A 22380-nucleotide genomic window follows, 5' to 3' on the forward strand; every position below is an offset into this window, starting at 1 on the left:
CCTATTATATTAGCCTTTCTACTATATTAGGTTACACCTAGTTATTCTAAACATCTAGCGCGTCTATCTCTTATTACTATTATGGTATGTTTAGAAGAAGATACTAAAATATTATAGACTAGCCTTAAGGGAGAATGCAATAAGCGTTAATAATAGTATTTAGTATCTTAAAGGAGAGATAAGCCCTCTACGCCTTTTTATAGGTGTCTAGTGTGTTCGCTTAGTAGTAGTGTTAGACTTGGTCCGTCTTGTGTTAGACCTAGGCTTAGGCATAAGCCTAAGCCCTTCACACGTACCTCCTTAATACTAAAAGCACATTTCTCTAAGTCTAGGTGTAGTCCTACTTCTTTTAATAGTATAAGTATATACTTTACTTTTTCTATATAGTTAAACTAGTTTCCTCCTAAATAAATCAATGTTAAATTTTAGATCACTAAGGTTAGGAATGATTTAGGAGATGGATTATTAGATTATATCTACTATGATTAGACTTATATATATAGAGCTTTAGCTACCCTTACTAGAAGGTGAATAATTAGTAAACCTTCCTTACTAGAGCTCCTGCTTTTTATTAGGCACTTAGTAGTAAGCTAGCAGTTAATTAGATAGTAGGTTATATAGGGGTATTAACTAGGATTAATTAGGATTAATTAGGATCAAGATGCTCTGTAATCTAGTTAATATCCCTCCTGCAACATACCCCCTAGGTGTAGGTAGATCTTTTATTATTATAGTTGCGCTTATAGTTAGTAGGTAGTGTAGCTAATTAGAGTGTTGTATATCTAAAGGGTTAAATTAGCTTACCCTTTAGATACTAACTAGCGCGCCTTCCTTATTTAGCCTGCGCTTACGCGCGTAGATATTGTCTAGATAGAGCTCTATAACTCTATCTACCTAACTATAATCTTTTACTATAGCTTAAGTTATAAGATTATATAACCCTAAAGATTTAAACTATACTTATATTCCTGCTAACCTATATCTTAGTTAAAGTTAAAACCTGCTACTTGCGCTTACTCTACCTACGCTGCCCTTATTGCCTCCTACGCAGCTAAAGCTATAGTTGCTAAAGCCGCTACTACTAAAGAAGAGCGCGCTACTACTAAGCGTAAGGCTATTGCAGAGTATATAGCAGCTAAGCGTGTAGCTACTACTACTATAGCTAAGATCGCGAAACTAAGGAAAGGCGCTCCTACTCTAGCTCCTACTACTCTAGCTCTAACTCTAGCTCCCGCTCCCCCCTAGACCCTGCCTAAGGCCCCCGCTCCTGCGCCTACTCCCTCTCTAGCTCCTAAGGAGACCCTAAGATCCTCCTACTATAGAGAGCCTAGCATTTATCGTGCTAAAACTTGTCTAAATTGTCTGCACTTAGCGCTCTTTAACAAGTCTAATAGCAAGTGCTATAACTCTTCTAGTAGGGGGACTTAGTACTAGTAGTACTCCTCTAGGTATAGCTATGTCCTAATATATATAATCTATACAAGAATTTTTCCTTTATAATACTTTTTAGTAAGATCTTATACTAATAAACTAATTAATAGCCCTAAGCTTGCCTAACGCTCTACGCTATCCTTCCTAGCAAGGAAGCAGGTAGGTAAGAGCTAAGACCTTCTTAAGGATAAGAAGCAAAGGGTCTTAGTGCTCCTTAAGGAGAGCAAGGCTAAACAGCAGGAGCTAGTAAAAGCTACTACTACTACTGCTAAGCTTGCGCGCAAGGCTGCTTCTGCAGCTAAGGGCGCCTAGAGCTCCTTATTAGAAGATAAGGACTCTAGCTCCTCTAAGGTTCCCCCTATAGATCCTAGGGTAGAGTAACCTAGGTGGCCCCCTATAGACTCTAAGGCACGCTTTGCACGCGTGATAGAGCTCCTTAGGGAAGCTACCTAGTTAATAATAGAGAGGTAGGCTATAGTTAGTTATTTTTGTATTATATATTAATAGATCTTGTATACTACCTTACTTTAATTAATACTATATAATATATACTCTGCTATTATATAACTTTAGGTGCTCCCTAAACCTTATAAATTATTGTGTAGTTAGGTTTTTAGTAAGCCTATTAGCTAGTATATTACTAGTAGGTAGGTAGGTAATGTAGAAAGATCTCTTTTTATACTCTTATCTAAGCTATATATTTTAAATATCTAGATAGCGCAGCTTAGTAGTAATCCTTTTGTTATTACCTACTACTAACCTAATAGTTTATTAATTATTATAATTAATTATCTAGGTAGTATCTAAAGTAAGGTGTATTTTAGTTAAAAAGCGTTTTAACGCTATTGCTTCTTTGCTTACTTGCTTAAGCGCAAGGAGCTCTGCCTTAGTAGTTAAAGTAGTAATAGTTGCTTGTTAAGCTGCCTTCTAAATAATAGGTCCTCTAAAGAGCGTGATTAGGTATCTATATAATAATCGCTAAGTATTAATATTATTAGTAAATAACGCATTACTACATATTATAAGCTTATTAGGATCCCTATTCCTATATTAGATTAATTAGTATTAAGTTTAGTATAGATAGATAATCACTTAATTAACCGCATTAAAGTGTTGTTTAGATAGGTTAGTAAGGTATTAGGAGAGCTAGGAGGCTACATAGGCAATATTAGGGCGCACTATAATTAAGGTGTAAAGGATTAATCTAACGCGCTCCTGATAGTCCTTAATCTCCTTTTTAGTAGCTTCTCTAGTGCTCTTTTTAATATCTTTACTTAATAGTAGTATAGCAGGGAATTTTCCTATCTCTACTAGATTAAATTTCTTTGCAATCTTGTTAATATATTTATTATAAATAAGCGTTATTATCTGTCTCTTTCTATCCTAGATCACTCTTACCCCTAGAAACCAGCTTACAGGTCCCTTCTCTTCTATAGTATATCTTTGCTTTAAAGCTTAGATAACCTTGTGAGCTTAGCTTGCGTAGTTTTAGTAATAGAGCGATAGGATATCGTCTATATAGAATATCAACAAGATACTACAATCTCTATTAAAGAACAGGCATAGCTCCTCTTTAGAAGCAATAAGCTTATTTTCTTAGAGTGTAGTTAAGAGCTTATTATACTATAATAATAGTAAGTCTTTTAGTCTATATAGAGCTCGTTTAAGCTTAACGCACTTCCTAGGTATTTAATATCCTTTAGGTAGCTCGCAGATAACTATAGGGTAATAATCCCTTAAGGCGTTAAGGAAAGCTCTAACAACGTTATATTAATATATCTTAAGGTTAAACTTAGCTCTAATAGCTATTATAGTCCTAAAGGTTTAAGCTGCTAGGGTAGCTGCGTAGGTTAAATAAATTAAGTTAGTAAGCTATAGATCTCCTCTTACTACTATCCTTGCTTTACACTTAATTAGGTAACTATCCTAATTAAACTTGTATGTAAACACCTATTTAAGTAGGAGTAGACGCTCTCCTATAGTTAGCCTATTAATCTCCTCCTAGGTACTAGCTTTTAGCAGAGTATTAATTTCTTTATATGCTACGTCTCTAAATTGCTGTCCTATTTAGTGGTTATAGAGATCCTTCTATTATTTTAGCTCTTTTTATAGAGCGTCCTAGTGCGTATTTCTTTTAGGGTTTTTAGGGGATTTGCTCCCTATCGCTGCTGCGATTACAGCGTGGATTATAGCGTTTAGTTTAGGATATACTAAAAGATTATATAAGGGATTTCTAATTAGATCTATATCTAATAGATCTATTACTATATATATCCCCGCACTTATAGAGCCTCCTAGTGGTTTATTAGGGTCCTATCCCTAAGATTGCTTACTAACACACGTTAGTAGTAGTCCTTTAACTTGCGGTTTTCTGCTTTTTCTAGGAGCTCTAGGTGCCGCTTGTAAGGGATCTGCAGGAGATACAGAATCTAGTCCTAAAGCAGGTAGGTAGGAGCTCTGCTTACCACCCCTATAAGAGCTAGATAGGGTGCCCTTACCTATCTCTGTGCTCTTATAGAGTGACCTACTAATAGCACTCTCCCCTCTAGGTCTTTCCTAGGAGCTACCTATTGTGGCGTTAAAGTAAGTTAGATTACTACTATCTTAGGTAGTAAGACCCTAATCTATAACCTATATAGATCCTTTATCTCCTATACTAAAGTTTAGTTCTAGTGTTAGTTTAGGAGTTTAGAGCCCTATTAACTTAGGGGACTTTATATAGATCCTTTATACTAAGCTAGCTGTACTTAGTACCCACGCTAGAGGTGTCTGCTTAGGGGGTTGTAAATCACTAGGCTAGCTAGCCTAATTATCTACCTCCTCTAGCTCTACCCTACCCCCTAGCTCCTACGCTAGGTTTAGTCCTCCTTGCTTACTAGACTTCTTATGTTGCTCTACCACAATACAAAGCTAATTAAAGATATTAAGCTCTTTATATACTTCTCCTACATTACAGATCTTATCTTTGCTAATAACGTTAACTATCTTTTAAGCCTCTAACTATTAAAGCTACTCTAGATCTTTCTCTTTGTAGAAAAGATCCTTATTAAAGGTAACGTTCCGCGTTATAATAATCTAATTAAGCAAGGGGATCTATATCCTATATATGTTAGATGCTCTATATCCTACTAGATATCTAATATAACCCTAAGGGTTTACCTTAAAAACCCTCTTGTAACGCCCAGCTGCTCAATCTTAGTTAAGGGGGTAAGCTTAATAGCTATAGGCGTATATTCCGCTCCAATCAGGGCAGAGATTAGTAGTTGCCTCCCTTATCTGCTCTAGTTGCTACTACCTAAAGTATCTAGTAAACTAACAATCTAGCACTTTGTTAGGTAATATTATATTATAAGCATAGGACAGGCTTATATTATAGAGCTAAGTCGCTGCTTTAATAATTTTAGGCCAGAGCTTTATTAGTAGGTTAGCACTAATCCTTATTTTAATTAATTTCGTTATAATCTCCTGCCCTACTCTTTCTACTCCTCTATTAGGTTTATAGGTATATACAGGTAAGCTCTTAATTTTAATACTATTATTAGCTGCCTAGATCTAAAAGCGAGATTTGCTACGCTAAGGGAGCATTGCAACGTCGTTGTCTTGTATAATCTTAACTATGCTAAGCTTATATTAGTTAAGTATTAAGCTCTTAAAATTTTTAAACACCCGTATAATCTTATTAAGGTTTTTAGCTTGTAGTAGATAGGTATAAAGCTTTCCTAAGTAGTCGCACTTTAATACCAAGATCTATTGCTTGTAAGCTATACCTATTAGTATATTAAATAGATCCTATAATACCTAGTAGTATAGACGTAGTAATCTTTCCCTTAGTTATCTTAATATAACCTATTAGGCATGTGTAATAGCGCAGTGCTTGTATTTGCTCCTAGGAGTTCCTTTAATCCTAACGTTTATTGCTAACTTAACTAGAGCTTTAAGCGCCTTAGGTCCTAAATAGCCTAATTATTAGTGCTAAAGCTCCTTACTGTCGTGTCTTAGGTAAGTCGTCCAGGATTGCTAGGGTTGTTTAGGCACTATGCTTTAGATTATTTAATAAGGGGTAGAGGGCTTGTATTCTAGGAAAGTTAAGTTAAACTTGCGTAGTAACTTGGCTAATACAACGCTCTTTCCTAATAATCTAAACTATAAGGTAGCATCTAGCCTAAGGAACTAAACTCCTGCTTTAAGCAATTAAGCTTCTAATATAATATTCACATAAAAACCTTCTACTAACACCACGTTAGTGAGCACCAAATCTTCTGTTTTTAGACCTCTTAGTCTATTAAGAGTATTAGGGATTACTCTAGTCCCCCTACCTAAGATTAGAAAAGCTTAAGTTCCTGCTTTAACCGTCTTATATTTAACTAATCTAAACAAGCTTTCTTCTAGGTAGCTTATATTATTAACTAGGTACACTACACCCCTATTGTTAAAGATAGTGCTCTTTAATAGAGCGTAAGCTTCAAAGTCTATAGTTAAATAGATCCCGTTTGTTTTCTCCGCTATTAACATAGGGTTAATTAGTGCCGCCTAGATACTGCCTAGATAGGTAATCGTGCTTGCCTCACTACTATAATCTTAATTAATAGGATAGGACTTAATTAGAGCTTTTCTTAACTCTTTGAATTTCAGATTCCTATTAATCTTTTTCTTAATCTCTAATTATTAAGTAGTGGTGAGCTTGTTACCTATATTAGTCTAAGCTTTAATAATATTTTTATATTTAGGAGGTTTCTATAGGTAAGATCTACCGCATAGGTATAAAGACTCCTTCTTAGGTTAATTAGAAGGTGGAGCTCCTATTATTACAAATACTCTAGGACCCTTAGAGCTTAATCTTATATTGTTTTCTTAGAGAAGTAATAAATAGATCTTAGTAACCTGCGGGAGGTTATAAGTTAGCTCTCCTATTACTAACTTTTTAATAATTCTTTAAAACATAGTTTAACCCTAATCTAGTAAGATCCTAGTAGATAGAGCTTTAAGATAATCCTATACTACAAGCTATCCTTTAATATTAGGTACGTTGTATACCTTAGCTTGCGTATATAGGATTGTCCACTCCTTCTGCTAGCAATTAGCGTCTTATCTACTTATCTTTACCTTAGCAAGATAAGCTTTATACTGCAATCTTGCTAGTATTGCAGCGCTTAAATTAGTTAGCGCTAGGTTGTTGCAGAGTACTTAGATAAGTGCTTAGAGGGTTACTCTTCCTTAATTAACAAGCTCTATATAGGCTAGGGTAAGGATCCCTTAATCTACTATATTATTAACCTATATAAAAAGGTTCTAGATTACTAATAACTTTAATGCCTAATCTAATAAGCAGGCTTAGTACTAAGCTATTTTAAGTTTGTACTGCTCGCTTGTTTTGTTAGATAGCGCGATATCTGTTAGCATGTTAGGCTTAATAGGTCTATTCTTAAAGTGGTTTTTAGTATCCTAAGCCTTAGGGTCTACCTCTGCCTAGATCCCTTTAGTTAGGGCATGGTATCTAAATTAAATGTACTAGGTAGGCTAGTTAGTTAATCTAGTAAGTAGGATATCCCCCTTTAGGATTTAGTTGCTTATAGTGGAAGAGTAATAAGTGAGCTTTTCGCTCAAGAAATGGTATAAAGAAAGAGTGAAGCTTTGCTAGCTTAGTGTCCAAGTCAAACAATACGCTTAAATAGATAGAACAATCTTTAATAAGGTAAAGCGCGAACCAGGCTTATAACTATTAAATTTTAGATCACTAAGGTTAGGAATGATTTAGGAGATGGATTATTAGATTGTATCTACTACAATCAGACTTATATATATAGAGCTTCAGCTACCCTTACTAGAAGGTAAATAATTAGTAAACCTTCCTTACTAGAGCTCCTGCTTTTTGTTAGGCACTTGGCAGTAAGCTAGCAGTCGATCAGATAGTGGGTCATACAGGGGTATTGACTAGGATTGATCGGGATTGATCGGGATCAAGATGCTCCGTGATCCAGTTAATATCCCTCCTGCAACAATCAAGATATTATTAAGGTAGGCCGTTGCATACAATCTAAGTAACTCTGTAAGCGCGGCATTAATATATTGTTAGAAAGTAGATAGCGCACTACTAAGACTAAATAGATATACTAACTATTTATACAACCTAAACTAGGTGCGGAAAGCAGTTAAGGACTTATAACCTTCTACTATTCTAACTTTATAAAAGGCGGCGTAAATATCTACTTTTGTAAACTAATTTGCGCTAGATAGTATGCGCAAAGTTTCCTTAATAAGTAGTAGTAGGTATTAGTCTAAGGTTATTATGCTGTTAAGTATCTAGTAGTCCACACATAGACGCTAACTGCCTAATAGCTTCTTTACTAGCAATACTAGAGCTCTAGCTGTAGAAGAGCTTGCTTAGATCTAGCCCTTGTCTATTAATCTAGTAAGTTGTGTTCTTAGTTCTAGCAATTAATTACGCGACATAGGGTACAGGGGACCCCACAGGGGGTTAGGCTACGTTCTATCTAGGAGAGTTGTTAACTAAACATAGTAATCTATACTACCTTAATAAGGTAGCAAACTGCTTGCTAACTCTTTGTTAAACAGGTCCTTAAACTCTTAAAGTTCTAGTAGCAACTTTATCTTTCTAGTTTTATGCTTAGGTTTATAGGAAACCGTGTTACTAGCAATATAGATAGTGTGTATATTAATAGGACTTCCCTTATTAATACTTCCTAGATATTTTATTAGGCGCAAGTTATATATTACCTATAATATATCTAGTATATTTATTGCAAAAATTTGTACCTATATATCTTCCTATTAGGGTTCTTAATTTAGCAACCCTGCTATAACTAAACCTAAGATAATAGAGATATAGGTAGGATATAGGCGTCTCCTGCTCTCTTATACTACTATATTTCCTGCCTTCCTAATTATTAATTCGCCTTGTGGAATATCTATAACAACGCCCTCTCTGTAAAGCTATAGTCTGCCTAGTATTAGTTAATAGGAAAGACAAGGTACTATATAAGCTAAAAGCTAAGACCACTAACTATCTAAATTATAGTCTAATACTACTAACTATGCAATTCTTGTACCCTTAGTAATTCCCTAGGTATGTTGTAAGGGTCGCGGGGGAATGTTAATAAAGGTCCTACTAATCTATCTTGCTAACTTTTCCTTAACTACACTAAAACACTAGCACCCTAAATTAACTATCGCTTGCACGTTCTCTACTCTACCTAGGAGGAGGGGAATAAAGAAAGGAGGATTATTTAACCTAGCCTTAACATCTAGGGGACACTTAATAGCCTCTACTATTAATAATTCCTCTATTATAGTATCCTCCTTATACCCCTAACTTGGCCTAGGGTTAGGGGCGGCTAGTTTCCTAAATTAGGGCCACTTGCTAATACTATAACTGTCTTAACACCTACTAGTTATAGCAATAGGGTATTAGGACATGCACGCATAAAATAACCACCCTATCTACACTAGGTATAGACCCTTGCTAGTTTCTGTGCATTAAATAGGTCCTGTAGGATCTAGTTAGGACGTAATATTAGCAGTTTAGTAGGTGCACTTAATAAGGCTGCTACTTCTACTATATTTATATTGCTATCCTAATCTAAGGTAGACCTCTACTAGGGTTCCTTAGACTTACTAGCCTAAAGAAACCCTAGTTCTAGAGAGGCTATTTTAATATCTACTATAATTATCTTGTATTCCTCTACAGCTATATTGTAGTTTGTCCTAGAGACTCCCCTATTAAGGGAAACTAAGCGTATATAGCTATTAAGAGATTGCTAAAGTTATAAAAGCTTCTATTTATTGTCCTAGTGTAAACCTCCTAACTATATAAGAAGCTGCACAAAATTTATAAAGAACTCTATAAAAGGCTAATTTTAGCCCTAATATAAGTGTTCTAACGCGACTTAGGCGCGCTCCTGCCTATAGTAGTTGCTATAATAGAACGCTAGGTAGTTAAGAAACCTGCTTATATCCTAACGCTTGCGTGCACTATCCTTAAAGTATAGTGCTATAGCGCGCTAGACTGCAGGCAATAACTAGGACTAAATATATATAAACCTTGCCTCCTTATCCCTAATAAAGACCTTGTCTGCACGCAGTTTAAACTCTATAGTTATTTGCTAGGAGGAGAAGTTTGCCTTAGTGCTATTATATAGCAAGCTAACTAGGAAGGGTTTATAATATAAGGCAGGAGAGGGTAGAGGTAGCATGTTATTAAACCTAGCAGGCTTAGAGGAGGGTTAGGATAGAATCTAATTGCGTATTTCCTTGTTCTATTAACGTAGTATAGCTATTATAGCAGAGTCTTAAGCCTATTATTCTATTAAACTATAGACCTGTTATATTAGCCTTTCTACTATATTAGGTTGCACCTAGTTATTCTAAACATCTAGCGTGTCTATCTCTTATTACTATTATAGTATATTTAGAAGAAGATACTAAGATATTATAGACTAGCCTTAAGGGAGAATGTAATAAGCGTTAATAATAGTATTTAGTATCTTAAAGGAGAGATAAGCCCTCTACGCCTTTTTATAGGTGTCTAGTGTGTTCACTTAGTAGTGGTGTTAGACTTGGTCTGTCTTGTGTTAGACCTAGGCTTAGGCCTAAGCCCAAGTCCTTTACACTAAGTTATTATATTATAAGAAGAATATTATCCTAGCTAGTAATAGTATTCAAGAATATCGCACTTATTGTTATTTTAAGCTACTAATTTAGTTCTAGTAGCTACCTAACCCTGTAACTCTATAGTTAGAATAGCTATTAGAACTTCTAATAACTAAAGCCTATAGGCTTAGACTTCTAGACCTATAGGTAGTGCTAGATTACCTTTAGAAAAATCGCGTTAGATTGCGTTAAGGTAGAGACCTAGAGACTACTAAAAGCCTAGAGGAATTAGAGGCAAAGCTAATATCCTCCTATAACTAAACCCCCCCTAAAGAAAAGATTTGTTATTCTTATTAACTATAAAATATTAGACAAAGGCAAAGGAAGGGTATCTAGTTTAGCTACTTTTAAAAGCCTATTTACTAATAGAAAGAAATTAGATAAGGAAGACTTGATTAACAACGCCCTCCTTAAAGGACCCGCTTCCTATCTATCTCTTAAGGTACCTTATGCTTCTAGGAAATCTTAAAGCAACACCTCCCTTAAAGATAAATATATATTAACCCTATCTAAAAAGGAGAGGTTAGAGGAATAAGTTAAGCAACTTACTAATTAGTTGTACAACACCTCCCTCTATAAGGAGATATAGGGTACTATCTAACCTAGCTAGTCTTTAGCTTCTATATTAAACCCTATAGTATATGCTATAAAAGCTAAGAGATAATCTAAAAAGACGCTAAATATCTCTATACTTAGTAATAGTGCTAACCCTACTTTTAGATAATAGCAAGCATCTATTTAGGATAGGCTAGAGATTAACACTAATTACTACCCCTCTTCTAGAGCTTAGATAGCGTTAGTCTAGGGACACTGCTTAGGACTAGCAAGAGAATACTTAGAGCCACGTTACCTATCTAATTCCCTAAGTCTTTAATTCTAAAAAGCTAAGGAAATAATTACCCTCCTTTAAACTTACTTTATTACTAGAAATAAGATAGCTAAGAATTAGACTATATTTAACTGCCTGTATATAACTAATATAGAGATATTCCCTACTTTTAAGTTATAATTCTAGAGTCTTGCTATTAGAGGAGAAGTACCCTAATTAGAGTAGTATTACTACCTCTAGATAAAGATTACACCTTCCCTAAGGATGCTAAACCTCACTTTCTAATAGAATTGGCATAATAATTTCAAGACTATAGTAGATTATCTTACTGCTTTTAATATAGAACGCTGCCTATACCCTACCTTATCTACTCCTACCTAGACTACTCTATTATCTAGAAAAGGACTAACCCCCTTCTAATACTCTAGAAACTAGTCCTATTTAAATGCTAATTAGAAACCCTATAATAGACCTTTAATAGCTAAACCTTATATACCCCACTTGCAATAATAAGGCACTACCCCTTAAAATAATTAACCCCTATCTACTACTCTAGCCACTCCTAGCGCTACTACAACAGGAACCCTAGTAACTTGCTATAATTATAGAAAGCCTAGGCACTTCTCTAGTAACTACCCTAAACCCCCTAGGATTTAGGCTATAGATGTAGAATAGGTTGTTAAGAATTCTAAGGAAGAAGAAGCCACTAAATTAACTAATTTAGATAGCTATTAGACAGGAAATAATAACGCCTAGGAGGATCCTCCTTCCTAGGCCTAACTTAATATAACCTATTAAACCTTTCCTTAACTAAATTATTTATTAGTTCTTATTTACTTGCACGTATAACCCTATGCCTTAATAGATCTAGTATTTGCCTAAACGCTTTAGTAGATACTAGGGCCTAAGGTTACTTATTTCTTAATTTAAAAATTGCTTATAATATCTCTTCTACGCTTAGGGTACCTATCTAAAAGCTACTATACAAGCTTACTATTAAAGGGTTCTAGGATTAGATTACCTCCCTAGTTGCCTACTATATTTAGCTTTATATAATAGTTAGTAGCTAAAAGGTTTATAACTGCCCCTTTGTAATAGTAGACTTAGGTTCTTAGGATTGTGTTATTAGATAACACTAGCTAAAATAGTTCTAAATCCTAATTAATATAGATAAATCTTGACTAATCTAGCTAGAGAAATATCCTCTAACCTACAACCCCGCACCTCCTATTCTAGTACGACTCTACTAGGAAGTGCTGTCTACTCTAGTTACCCACGACATCTTGCAAAGAGACGCCCTTTAGGATCAAGAGGAGAACTAGAACTAAAATAGTCCTAGTTTAATTAACAGGATACGTGGTATACTTAAAATTCTAGCTGCTTATAGGGCTGCTACCAAACCTATTACGCTACCTACCCTAGTCTAATTGCTAACTATTACCCTACCTATAAAATTTTAAATTGCTACTATTTCTACAAATACTTTCTATTTTAATATAAAAAAATCTTCTAATAAATTCTTTACTACTAGCCTGTATAAGATTAAGCGTAGGATCTAAACCCTATCTAAACAGGATACTCTTAAACATAGCTTGTTAGATTAGAAGCTCCTATCTAACTATAACTCCTATTAGGACGTCTTTAACAAGGCTAAGGCTAACAAACTTCTAATCTACTAGCCTTACAACTATAAGATAGTCCTAGAGGAACCCCTTCTAAACTACTAGAGTCCCCTCTATTATTAAAATACTAAGGAACTCTAGGCTACTAAGGAATATATACAAGAGCACCTGTAGAAAGGTTTTATTAAGACTAGTTAGAGCCTATTTGCCTCTCCTATCCTGTGTGTTAAGAAGCTAAATAGAGGCCTTAGGATCTGTGTAGATTACTATAAGCTTAATAGCTTAACGCAAAAGAACGCGTATCTAATACCCCGCATAGATAATCTATTATCCTAGCTAGCTAAAGTAAAAATCTTTACTAAGCTAGATATTTGCGCTGCCTTTAATAAGATCTAAATAGACCCTAACTTAGAGGAGTACACTACTTTCTGCACTAGGTATAGTGCCTATAAATACAAAGTCCTACTATTTAGGCTATATAATAGACCTGCAACCTATTAGCGTTATATAAATAATATACTAATAGATTATTTAGATAGCTTCTGCATCGCCTATATAGATAATATCCTTATCTACTCTAAAAACCTTGCTACTTATAAGGACTATGTTTAGAAAGTCCTTAAGCGTCTTTGTTCTGCTAGATTATAGGCTAATATTAAGAAAAGCGAATTCTATACAACCTGTACCTATTACCTTAGATATATCCTTACTAACAAAGGCTTAGAGGTGGATCCTAATAAAGTTAAAGTACTCTAAAACTAGTCTGCTCCTAAGACAATAACTAGAGTAAAGTCCTTCCTAGGATTTGCTAGATTCTACTAGCAATTTGTGGAAAATTTTACTAAGATAGCTAAGCCCTTAACCACTCTCTAGAGCCCTGCTACCCTATTTGTATAGACTTTAGAATGCTAACAAGCCTTTAACTAGCTTAGAAATGCCCTGCTAGCAATCCTAAGCTTAGCTTACTTCTATCCTAAGTACCCTCGAAAACTAGTAATAGACGCCTCTAATAGGGTTATTGTAGCTATCCTCTTATAGAAGCATCCTAATAGGAAATAGTACCCTGTATCCTTCTTTAGTTAGACCCTTACTAGTTCTAAACTTAACTAGGAAATCTATAACAAAGAATTATTTACTATAATCTGCGCCTTTAAGAAATAGCGTGCTAACCTAATAAGTACTTAGCACCTTATTAGAGTATACACAGACTACAGAGCACTAGAGTACTTTATATCTACTAAAGTCCTTAGTGCTAGGCAAGCTAGATAGCTAGAGCTTATAAGTCCCTTTAACTTCTAAATTAAGTATACTCCTAGATCTTATAACGCCTAAGCTAATATCCTAAGTAGAAGGGAACAGGATATAGTTAACCTTAAGACTACTTAGAGGGATAATTGTTTATAAGTAATAATCGCCCTAGATAGGTTATACCCCTAAATTAACTCTAACTTAGCGCAAGACTACCTAGCTAAGCGTTCCTTACTAATCCTAGCTTTAATTATAGTAGTTTAGAACCCTATAACTCTTAGATCCCTAGAACTTATTAAAACTCTTCTCTAAGAAAATAGGTCCTTATTCCTAATAGAAAGATTAGAGTTGCCTAAGCACTATTAGATAGAAAACAGACTCTTTCTCTACTAGGATTAACTTTACGTGCCTACTAGATTAGTCCTATGTACTAGACTAATTCGTGAGGCTTATAATTAAGTATCTACTACCTACCTATTAGCCACTAAAACCTATTAGATTCTAGCCTAACATTACTACTAGAAAGGTATAGAGACTACCTGTAAACGCTACGTTTAGAACTGTATCCTATGCAGGAGAGGGCACCTAAGACAGCACTAACTCCCTGGCATACTCTATCCCCTTCCTATCCCTAGTCTACTAATGCAACACTTGTATATTAATTTTAAGGATTTTCCCTAGGATTAACGTGGTTATAATTAGATTATAGTTATTATTAATTGCCTATTAAAGCAAGCTATTACTATCCCTTGCCACAAAACTATAGACGCCTAAGGTATAGCTACCTTATTTGTTTAGTGGGTGTACAAATTCAGACACACTCTAGATACTATTATTTCTAATTAAGGCCCTTAGTTTATATCTAGTTTCTAGTCTAAGTTCTATTAGATTATAGGCACTAAAGTTAAGCTCTCTACTACCTACTATAAACAAACTAATAGACAAACTAAGATTATAAATAAGTATATTAATTAGAGACTAAGGCCTTTTGTATCCTATTACTAAGATAACTAGAGCGACCTACTACCTATAATAGACTGTGCCTAAAGTACTCTTCTATATTTATCTATTAGTATACCTCTATATTAGCTCCTCTTTAGTTCCTTACTAAAGTAAAGTTAGCATTAGAAACTAGAAAAGACCCTATCCACTATCCTAGAGAAACTAAACCATAAGGACGCCTTATCCCTTGCTACTTAGATGCACGACGCCTAGAAGATTGCTAAAGAAAATATAGAAAGAGCTTAAGACTAAATGCGCTCTACTACTAATTGCTATTACTATCTAGTTAACTAGAAGGTTAGTAACTATATTTATCTATCTACTACTAATCTTGCTATTTCACAACCTAGCTAAAAACTATCTAAATAATAGGAAGGTCCCTTTAAGGTATTAGAACAAGTAGGAAACGCGTATTGCCTCTAATTGCTACCTAGTTCTAAGATCTATAACGTTTTTTCTCCTAATGTACTATACAAAGATCCCTAAGACCTACTACCTAGATAAGAGGCTCTAAAACCCCCTAGTATCCCTATACAAGGTGTAGAGGAATAGGAGGTAGAAGAAATCCTAGCTAGCAAATTATATTAATCTAAGCTAAAATATAAGGTTAAGTAGGTTAGACACAATCCTAATCCTATTTAGTATCCTACCTCTAACTTTATAGGTGCTCCCTATAAATTACAGGCATTCTACTAATAGTATCTAAATTAGCTAGGTCCCCCACGCAGCTTACTAAAATAGATTTAAGCCTAGGAAAAAGGCAAAGAGGATCTAATATTACTTCACGACAATTATGCCTAATACTAGAACTAATTCACATCCTATTTAGCTACGCATTATCTATTAACTACTATCTATTACTATTATTCTTGTTACTATTTATTGTTATATCCTATTTAGAAGCTTTAAGGTTCCTAGGACACTACCCCTAGGAAACCTCTTTATTCTATATCTATCTCTCTATTAGAACCTAGTTTAGACTCTGTATTAGCTAAGATAGCGCCTAGACTATCCTTCTTTGCTAGCTTCTAGACAACTAGTGTAGTAGGGATTAGAGCAGGTGCGGGAGCAGTAGTAGGAGCTAGGACTAATTTAGATTCCTTCTTGTAAAACGCCTTTATCTTAGCCTACACTAAAAAGGTTGCCTCCTAATTTAGCGCTAATTCCTCTTTAAGTTCTTTAATAGCCCTTATTAAGCCCCTAACTACTAAGACTATCTTATAGATACTATGCTAAAGCTAACGTAAATTAGATATAGTAGTATAATATATGGCTATAAGGATCTTAGTAGCTTCTATACCCTTAGTCTAAGTATTAGTAATAGTAACGCACTTAGCAAGGTTTTAGGCAGTTTCTTAAATAGTAGCCTTAAACTATTTAATATCCTTCTAATAAGTAACCACAGCATCCTTATCCTTATCCCCTTTAGCAGGGTTAGCTACTAGGCTGTAGTACTTATCTAGAGCACCCCTAAGGGCAGAGTACTCTAGGCTAATAAAAGAAGGAATCTACTAGGATTAGTAAAGGAACCCTATTAGACTTAGATACTTACTAGATTGCAATACTTATTCTAGGAGATATAGTACTAGCACTTCTTAGAATTCTTTAACTTAAAATTAAAATTGTTAAACCTGCCCCTAGCTAGAGCCCTAACTGCTCTTATATAGAGAGCGTAATAAGCAATAGGAAGGACTCCTAGTAGTACTAGTACTAGTATAGCTAAAGGTTCTAATTTAGATTAGTAACTATTTAATTATATAGATTAAATACTTACTAGATTTTAAATAGATTAGGTTAAATAATTAAAAAATTAGGGATATAGAAATAAGAAAGTTAGTAGGTAGAGGGCTAGTTATATATAGGCTAGGGATAGGGGTCCGTGCCCTAGGAAGAAGAAGTAAAGGTAAAGGTAGAGGTAAAGGTAGAATTATTTTGCAAAAAGCTCTTCTTTAATAAGGGATCCGAACCTAATCCTAAGGATAGGGACTATCCTTTCTCTACAGGAGGGGGTAGTGTAATAATAAGGTAGAATTGCCTACCTATTGTTCTATGCTAAGTTAGGCCTAATAAAGGCCTGACTTACTAATGTATATAAAGAATAGCTCGCCTATAGTTAGGATAGGCATGTTCTTCTTGTCCTTTTATACAAGACCTATAGGTGTAGGAATCTTATCCTTTTCTGTATAGACGCGCACTCCTATATGCCTTTAAGTTGTATAGGATACCTTTTAGATGCCCTACCTACCTAAGTTGTTACAATCACGCGCGTAAAGCGTGCCTTAGAGTCTATAGGGAGCTACCTAGGTTGCCCTAACCTAGGATCTATAGGGGGAACCTTAGAGGAGCTAGAGTCCTTATCTTCTAATAAGGAGCTCTAGGCGCCCTTAGCTGCAGCATTAGCCTTGCGCGCAAGCTTACTAGCAGTAGTAGTAGCTTTTACTAGCTCCTACTGCTTAGCCTTGCTCTCCTTAAGGAGCACTAAGACCCTTTACTTCTTATCCTTAAGAAGGTCTTAGCTCTTACCTACCTACTTCCTTACTAGGAAGGATAGCGTAGAACGTTAGGCAAGCTTAGAGCTATTAGTTTATTAGTATAGATCTTACTAAGCATTATAAAGGAAAAATTCTTATATAGGATTATATATATTAGGATATAGCTATACCTAGAGAAGCACTACTAGCACTAAGTCCCCCTACTAGAAGAGTTATAGCACTTGCTATTAGACTTATTAAAGAGCGTAGAGCGTAGATAATTTAGACAAGTTTTACTATAATAAATACTAGGCTCTCTATAATAGGAGGATCTTAGGGTCTCCTTAGGAGCTAGAGAGGGAGTAGGAGTAGGAGTAGGGATATAGAGCGGGGTCTAGGGAGGAGCAGGAGCTAGAGTTAGAGCTAGGGTGGTAAGAGCTAGGGCGGGAGCGCCCTTCCTTAGCTTCTGTGGAAATTTAGATCACTAAGGTTAGGAATGATTTAGGAGATGGATTATTAGATTATATCTACTACGATCGTACTTATATATATAGAGCTTTAGCTACCCTTACTAGAAGGTAAATAATTAGTAAACCTTCCTTACTAGAGCTCCTGCTTTTTATTAGGCACTTAGCAGTAAGCTAGCAGTTAATTAGATAGTAGGTTATACAGGGGTATTAATTAGGGTTAATTAGATTAAGATACTCTATAATCTAATTAATATTCCTCCTATAACACACCCCCTAGGTATAGGTAGATCTTTTATTGTTGTGGTTGCGCTTATAGTTAGTAGGTAGTGTAGCTAATTAGAGTGTTGTATATCTAAAGGGTTAAATTAGCTTACCCTTTAGATACTAACTAGCGCGCCTTCCTTATTTAGCCTACGCTTACGCGCGTAAATATTATCTAGGCTAAGCTCTATAACTTTATCTACCTAACTATAATCTTTACTATAGCTTAAATTATAAGATTATATAACCCTAAAGATCTAAACTATACCTATATCCCTACTAACCTATATCTTAGTTAAAGTTAAAAACTACTACTTACGCTCGCTCTACCTATGCTACCCTTATTGCCTCCTGCGTAGCTAAAGCTATAGTTACTAAAGCTGCTACTACTAAAGAAGAGCGCGCTACTACTAAGCGTAAGGCTATTATAGAGCGTGTAGTAGCTAAGCGCGTAGCTACTACTACTATAGTTAAGATTGCAAAGCTAAGGAAGGGCGCTCCTGCTCTAGCTCCTACTACTCTAGCTCTAACTCTAGCTCCTGCTCCTCCCTAGACCCTACCCTATACCCCCGCTCCTACTCCCTCTCTAGCTCCTAAGGAGACCCTAAGATCCTTCTATTATAGAGAGCCTAGTATTTATTATGCTAAAACTTGTCTAAATTATCTACGCTCTACACTCTTTAATAAGTCTAATAGCAAGTGCTATAACTCTTCTAGTAGGGGGACTTAGTACTAGTAGTGCTTCTCTAGGTATAGCTATATCCTAATATATATAATCCTATATAAGAATTTTTCCTTTATAATGCTTAGTAAGATCTATACTAATAAACTAATAGCTCTAAGCTTGCCTAACGTTCTACGCTATCCTTCCTAGTAAGGAAGTAGGTAGGTAAGAGCTAAGACCTTCTTAAGGATAAGAAGTAAAGGGTCTTAGTGCTCCTTAAGGAGAGCAAGGCTAAGTAGTAGGAGCTAGTAAAAGCTACTACTACTGCTAGTAAGCTTGCGCGCAAGGCTAATGCTGCAGCTAAGGGCGCCTAGAGCTCCTTATTAGAAGATAAGGACTCTAGCTCCTCTAAGGTTCCCCCTATAGATCCTAGGTTAGGGCAACCTAGGTAGCTCCCTATAGACTCTAAGGCACGCTTTACGCGCGTAATAGAGCTCCTTAGGGAAGCTACCTAGTTAATAATAGAGTGGTAGGCTATAGTTAGTTATTTTTATATTATATATTAATAGATCTTATATACTACCTTACTTTAATTAACGCTATATAATATATACTCTACTATTATATAACTTTAGGTGCTCCCTAAACCTTATAAATTATTATATAGTTAGGTTTTTAGTAAGCCTATTAGCTAGTATATTGCTAGTAGGTAGTTAGGCAATATAGAAAGATCCCTTTACATGCTCTTATCTTAACTACATGTTTTAAATATCTACATAGCGTAGCTTAGTAGTGATCCTTTTATTATTGCCTACTACTAACCTAATAGTTTGTTAATTATTACAATTAATCGTCTAGGTAGTATCTAAAGTAAGGTGTATTTTAGTTAAAAAGCGTTTTAACGCTATTGCTTCTTTGCTCACTTGCTTAAGTGCAAGGAGCTCTGCCTTAGTAGTTAAAGTAGTGACAGTTGCTTATTAAGCTGCCTTCTAAATAATAGGTCCTCTAAAGAGCGTGATTAGGTATCTATATAATAATCGCTAAGTATTAATATTATTAGCAAATAACGCATTACTACATATTATAAGCTTATTAGGATCCCTATTCCTATATTAGATTAATTAGTATTAAATATAATATAGATAGACAATTACTTAATTAACCGCGTTAAAGTGTTAATTAGATAGGTTAGTAAGGTATTAGCAGAGTTAAGAGGCCACATAGGTAATATTAGGGCAGACTATAATTAAGGTGTAAAGGATTAATCTAACGCGCTCCTAATAGTCCTTAATCTCTTTTTTACTAGCTTCTCCTGTACTCTTTTTAATATCTTTACTTAATAGTAGTGTAGTAGGGAATTTTCCTATCTCTACTAGATTAAATTTCTTTGCAATCTTGTTAATATATTTATTATAAACAAGCGTTATTATCTATCTCTTTCTATCCTAGATTACTCTTACCCCTAGAAACCAGCTTATAGGTCCCTTTTCTTCTATAGTATATCTTTGCTTTAGAGCTTAGATAACTTTGTAAGCTTAGCTTGCGTAGTTTTAGTAATAGAGCGATAGGATATTGTCTACATAGAATATTAACAAGATACTGCAATCTCTATTAAAGAATAGGTATAGCTCCTCTTTAGAAGCAATAAGCTTATTTTCTTAGAGTGTAGTTAAGAGCTTATTATACTATAATAATAGTAAGTCTTTTAGTCTATATAGAGCTCGTTTAAGCTTAACGCACTTCCTAGGTATTTAATATCCTTTAGGTAGCTTGTAGATAACTATAGGGTGTTAATCCCTTAAGGCGTTAAGGAAAGCTCTAACAACGTTATATTAATATATCTTAAGGTTAAACTTAGCTCTAATAGCTATTACAGTCCTAAAGGTTTAAGCTACTAGGGTAGCTGCGTAGGTTAAATAAATTAAGTTAGTAAGCTATAGATCTCCTCTTACTACTATCCTTGCTTTACACTTAATTAGGTAACTATCCTAATTAAGCTTGTATATAAATACCTATTTAAGTAGGAGTAGACACTCTCCTTTAGTTAGCCTATTAATCTCCTCCTAGGTACTAGCTTTTAGTAGAGTATTAATTTCTTTATATACTACGTCTCTAAATTGCTATCCTATTTAGTAGTTATAGAGATCCTTCTATTATTTTAGCTCTTTTTGTAGAGCGTCCTAGTGCGTATTTCTTTTAGGGTTTTTAGGGGATTTACTCCCTAGTAGTACTGTGATTATAGCGTAGATTATAGTGTTTATTTTAGGATATACTAAAAGATTATATAAGGGATTTCTAATTAGATCTATATCTAATAGATCTATTACTATGTATATCCCTACACTTGTAGAGCCTCCTAGTGGTTTATTAGGGTCCTAACCCTAAGCTTGCTTACTAACACGCGTTAGTAGTAGTCCTTTAACTTGCAGTTTTCTACTTCTTCTAAGACCTCTAGGTGCCGCTTGTAAGGGATCTGCAGGAGATATAGAATCTAGTCCTAAAGCAGGTAGGTAGGAGCTCTGCTTACCACCCCTATAAGAGCTAGATAGGGTGCCCTTACCTATCTCTGTGCTCTTATAGAGTGACCTACTAATAGCACTCTCCCCTCTAGGTCTTTCCTAGGAGCTACCTATTGTGGCGTTAAAGTAAGTTAGATTACTACTATCTTAGGTAGTAAGACCCTAATCTATAACCTGTATAGATCCTTTGTCTCCTATACTAGAGTTTAGTTCTAGTGTTAGTTTAGGAGTTTAGAGCCCTATTAGCTTAGGGGACTTTATATAGATCCTTTGTGCTAAGCTAGCTGTACTTAGTACCTACGCTAGAGGTGTCTACTTAGGGGGTTGTAAATTACTAGGCTAGCTAGCCTAATTATCTACCTCCTCTAGCTCTACCCTACCCCCTAGCTCCTACGCTAGGTTTAGTCCTCCTTGCTTACTAGACTCCTTATATTGCTCTACCGCAATATAAAGCTAATTAAAGATATTAAGCTCTTTATATGCTTCTCCTGTATTATAGATCTTATCTTTGCTAATAATATTAACTATCTTTTAAGCCTCTAACTATTAAAGCTACTCTAGATCTTTCTCTTTATAGAAAAGATCCTTATTAAAGGTAACGTTCCGCGTTATAATAATTTAATTAAGCAAGGGGATCTATATCCTATATATATTAGATGCTCTGTATCCTACTAGATATCTAATATAACCCTAAGGGTTCACCTTAAAAACCCTCTTGTAACGCCTAGCTGCTTAATCTTAGTTAAGGGGGTAAGCTTAATAGCTATAGGCGTATATTCTGCTCTAATTAGGGCGGAGATTAGTAGTTGCCTCCCTTATCTACTCTAGTTGCCACCACCTAAAGTATCTAGTAAACTAACAATCTAGCACTTTATTAGGTAATATTATATTATAAGCATAAGACAGGCTTATATTATAGAGCTAAGTTACTGCTTTAATAATTTTAGGCCAGAGCTTTGTTAGTAGGTTAGCACTAATCCTTATTTTAATTGATTTTGTTATAATCTCCTACCTTGCTCTTTCTACTCCTTTATTAGGTTTATAGGTATATATAGGTAAGCTCTTAATCTTAATACTATTATTAGCTACCTAGATCTAAAAATATAACTTACCTTACTAAGGGAGCGTTGCAACGTTGTTATCTTATATAATCTTAACTATACTAAGCTTATATTAGTTAAGTATTAAGCTGTTAA

The sequence above is a fragment of the Plenodomus lingam genome (assembly GCF_022343315.1).
Source record: "Plenodomus lingam strain CAN1 chromosome Unknown contig_1, whole genome shotgun sequence".
NCBI lineage: Eukaryota > Fungi > Ascomycota > Dothideomycetes > Pleosporales > Leptosphaeriaceae > Plenodomus > Plenodomus lingam.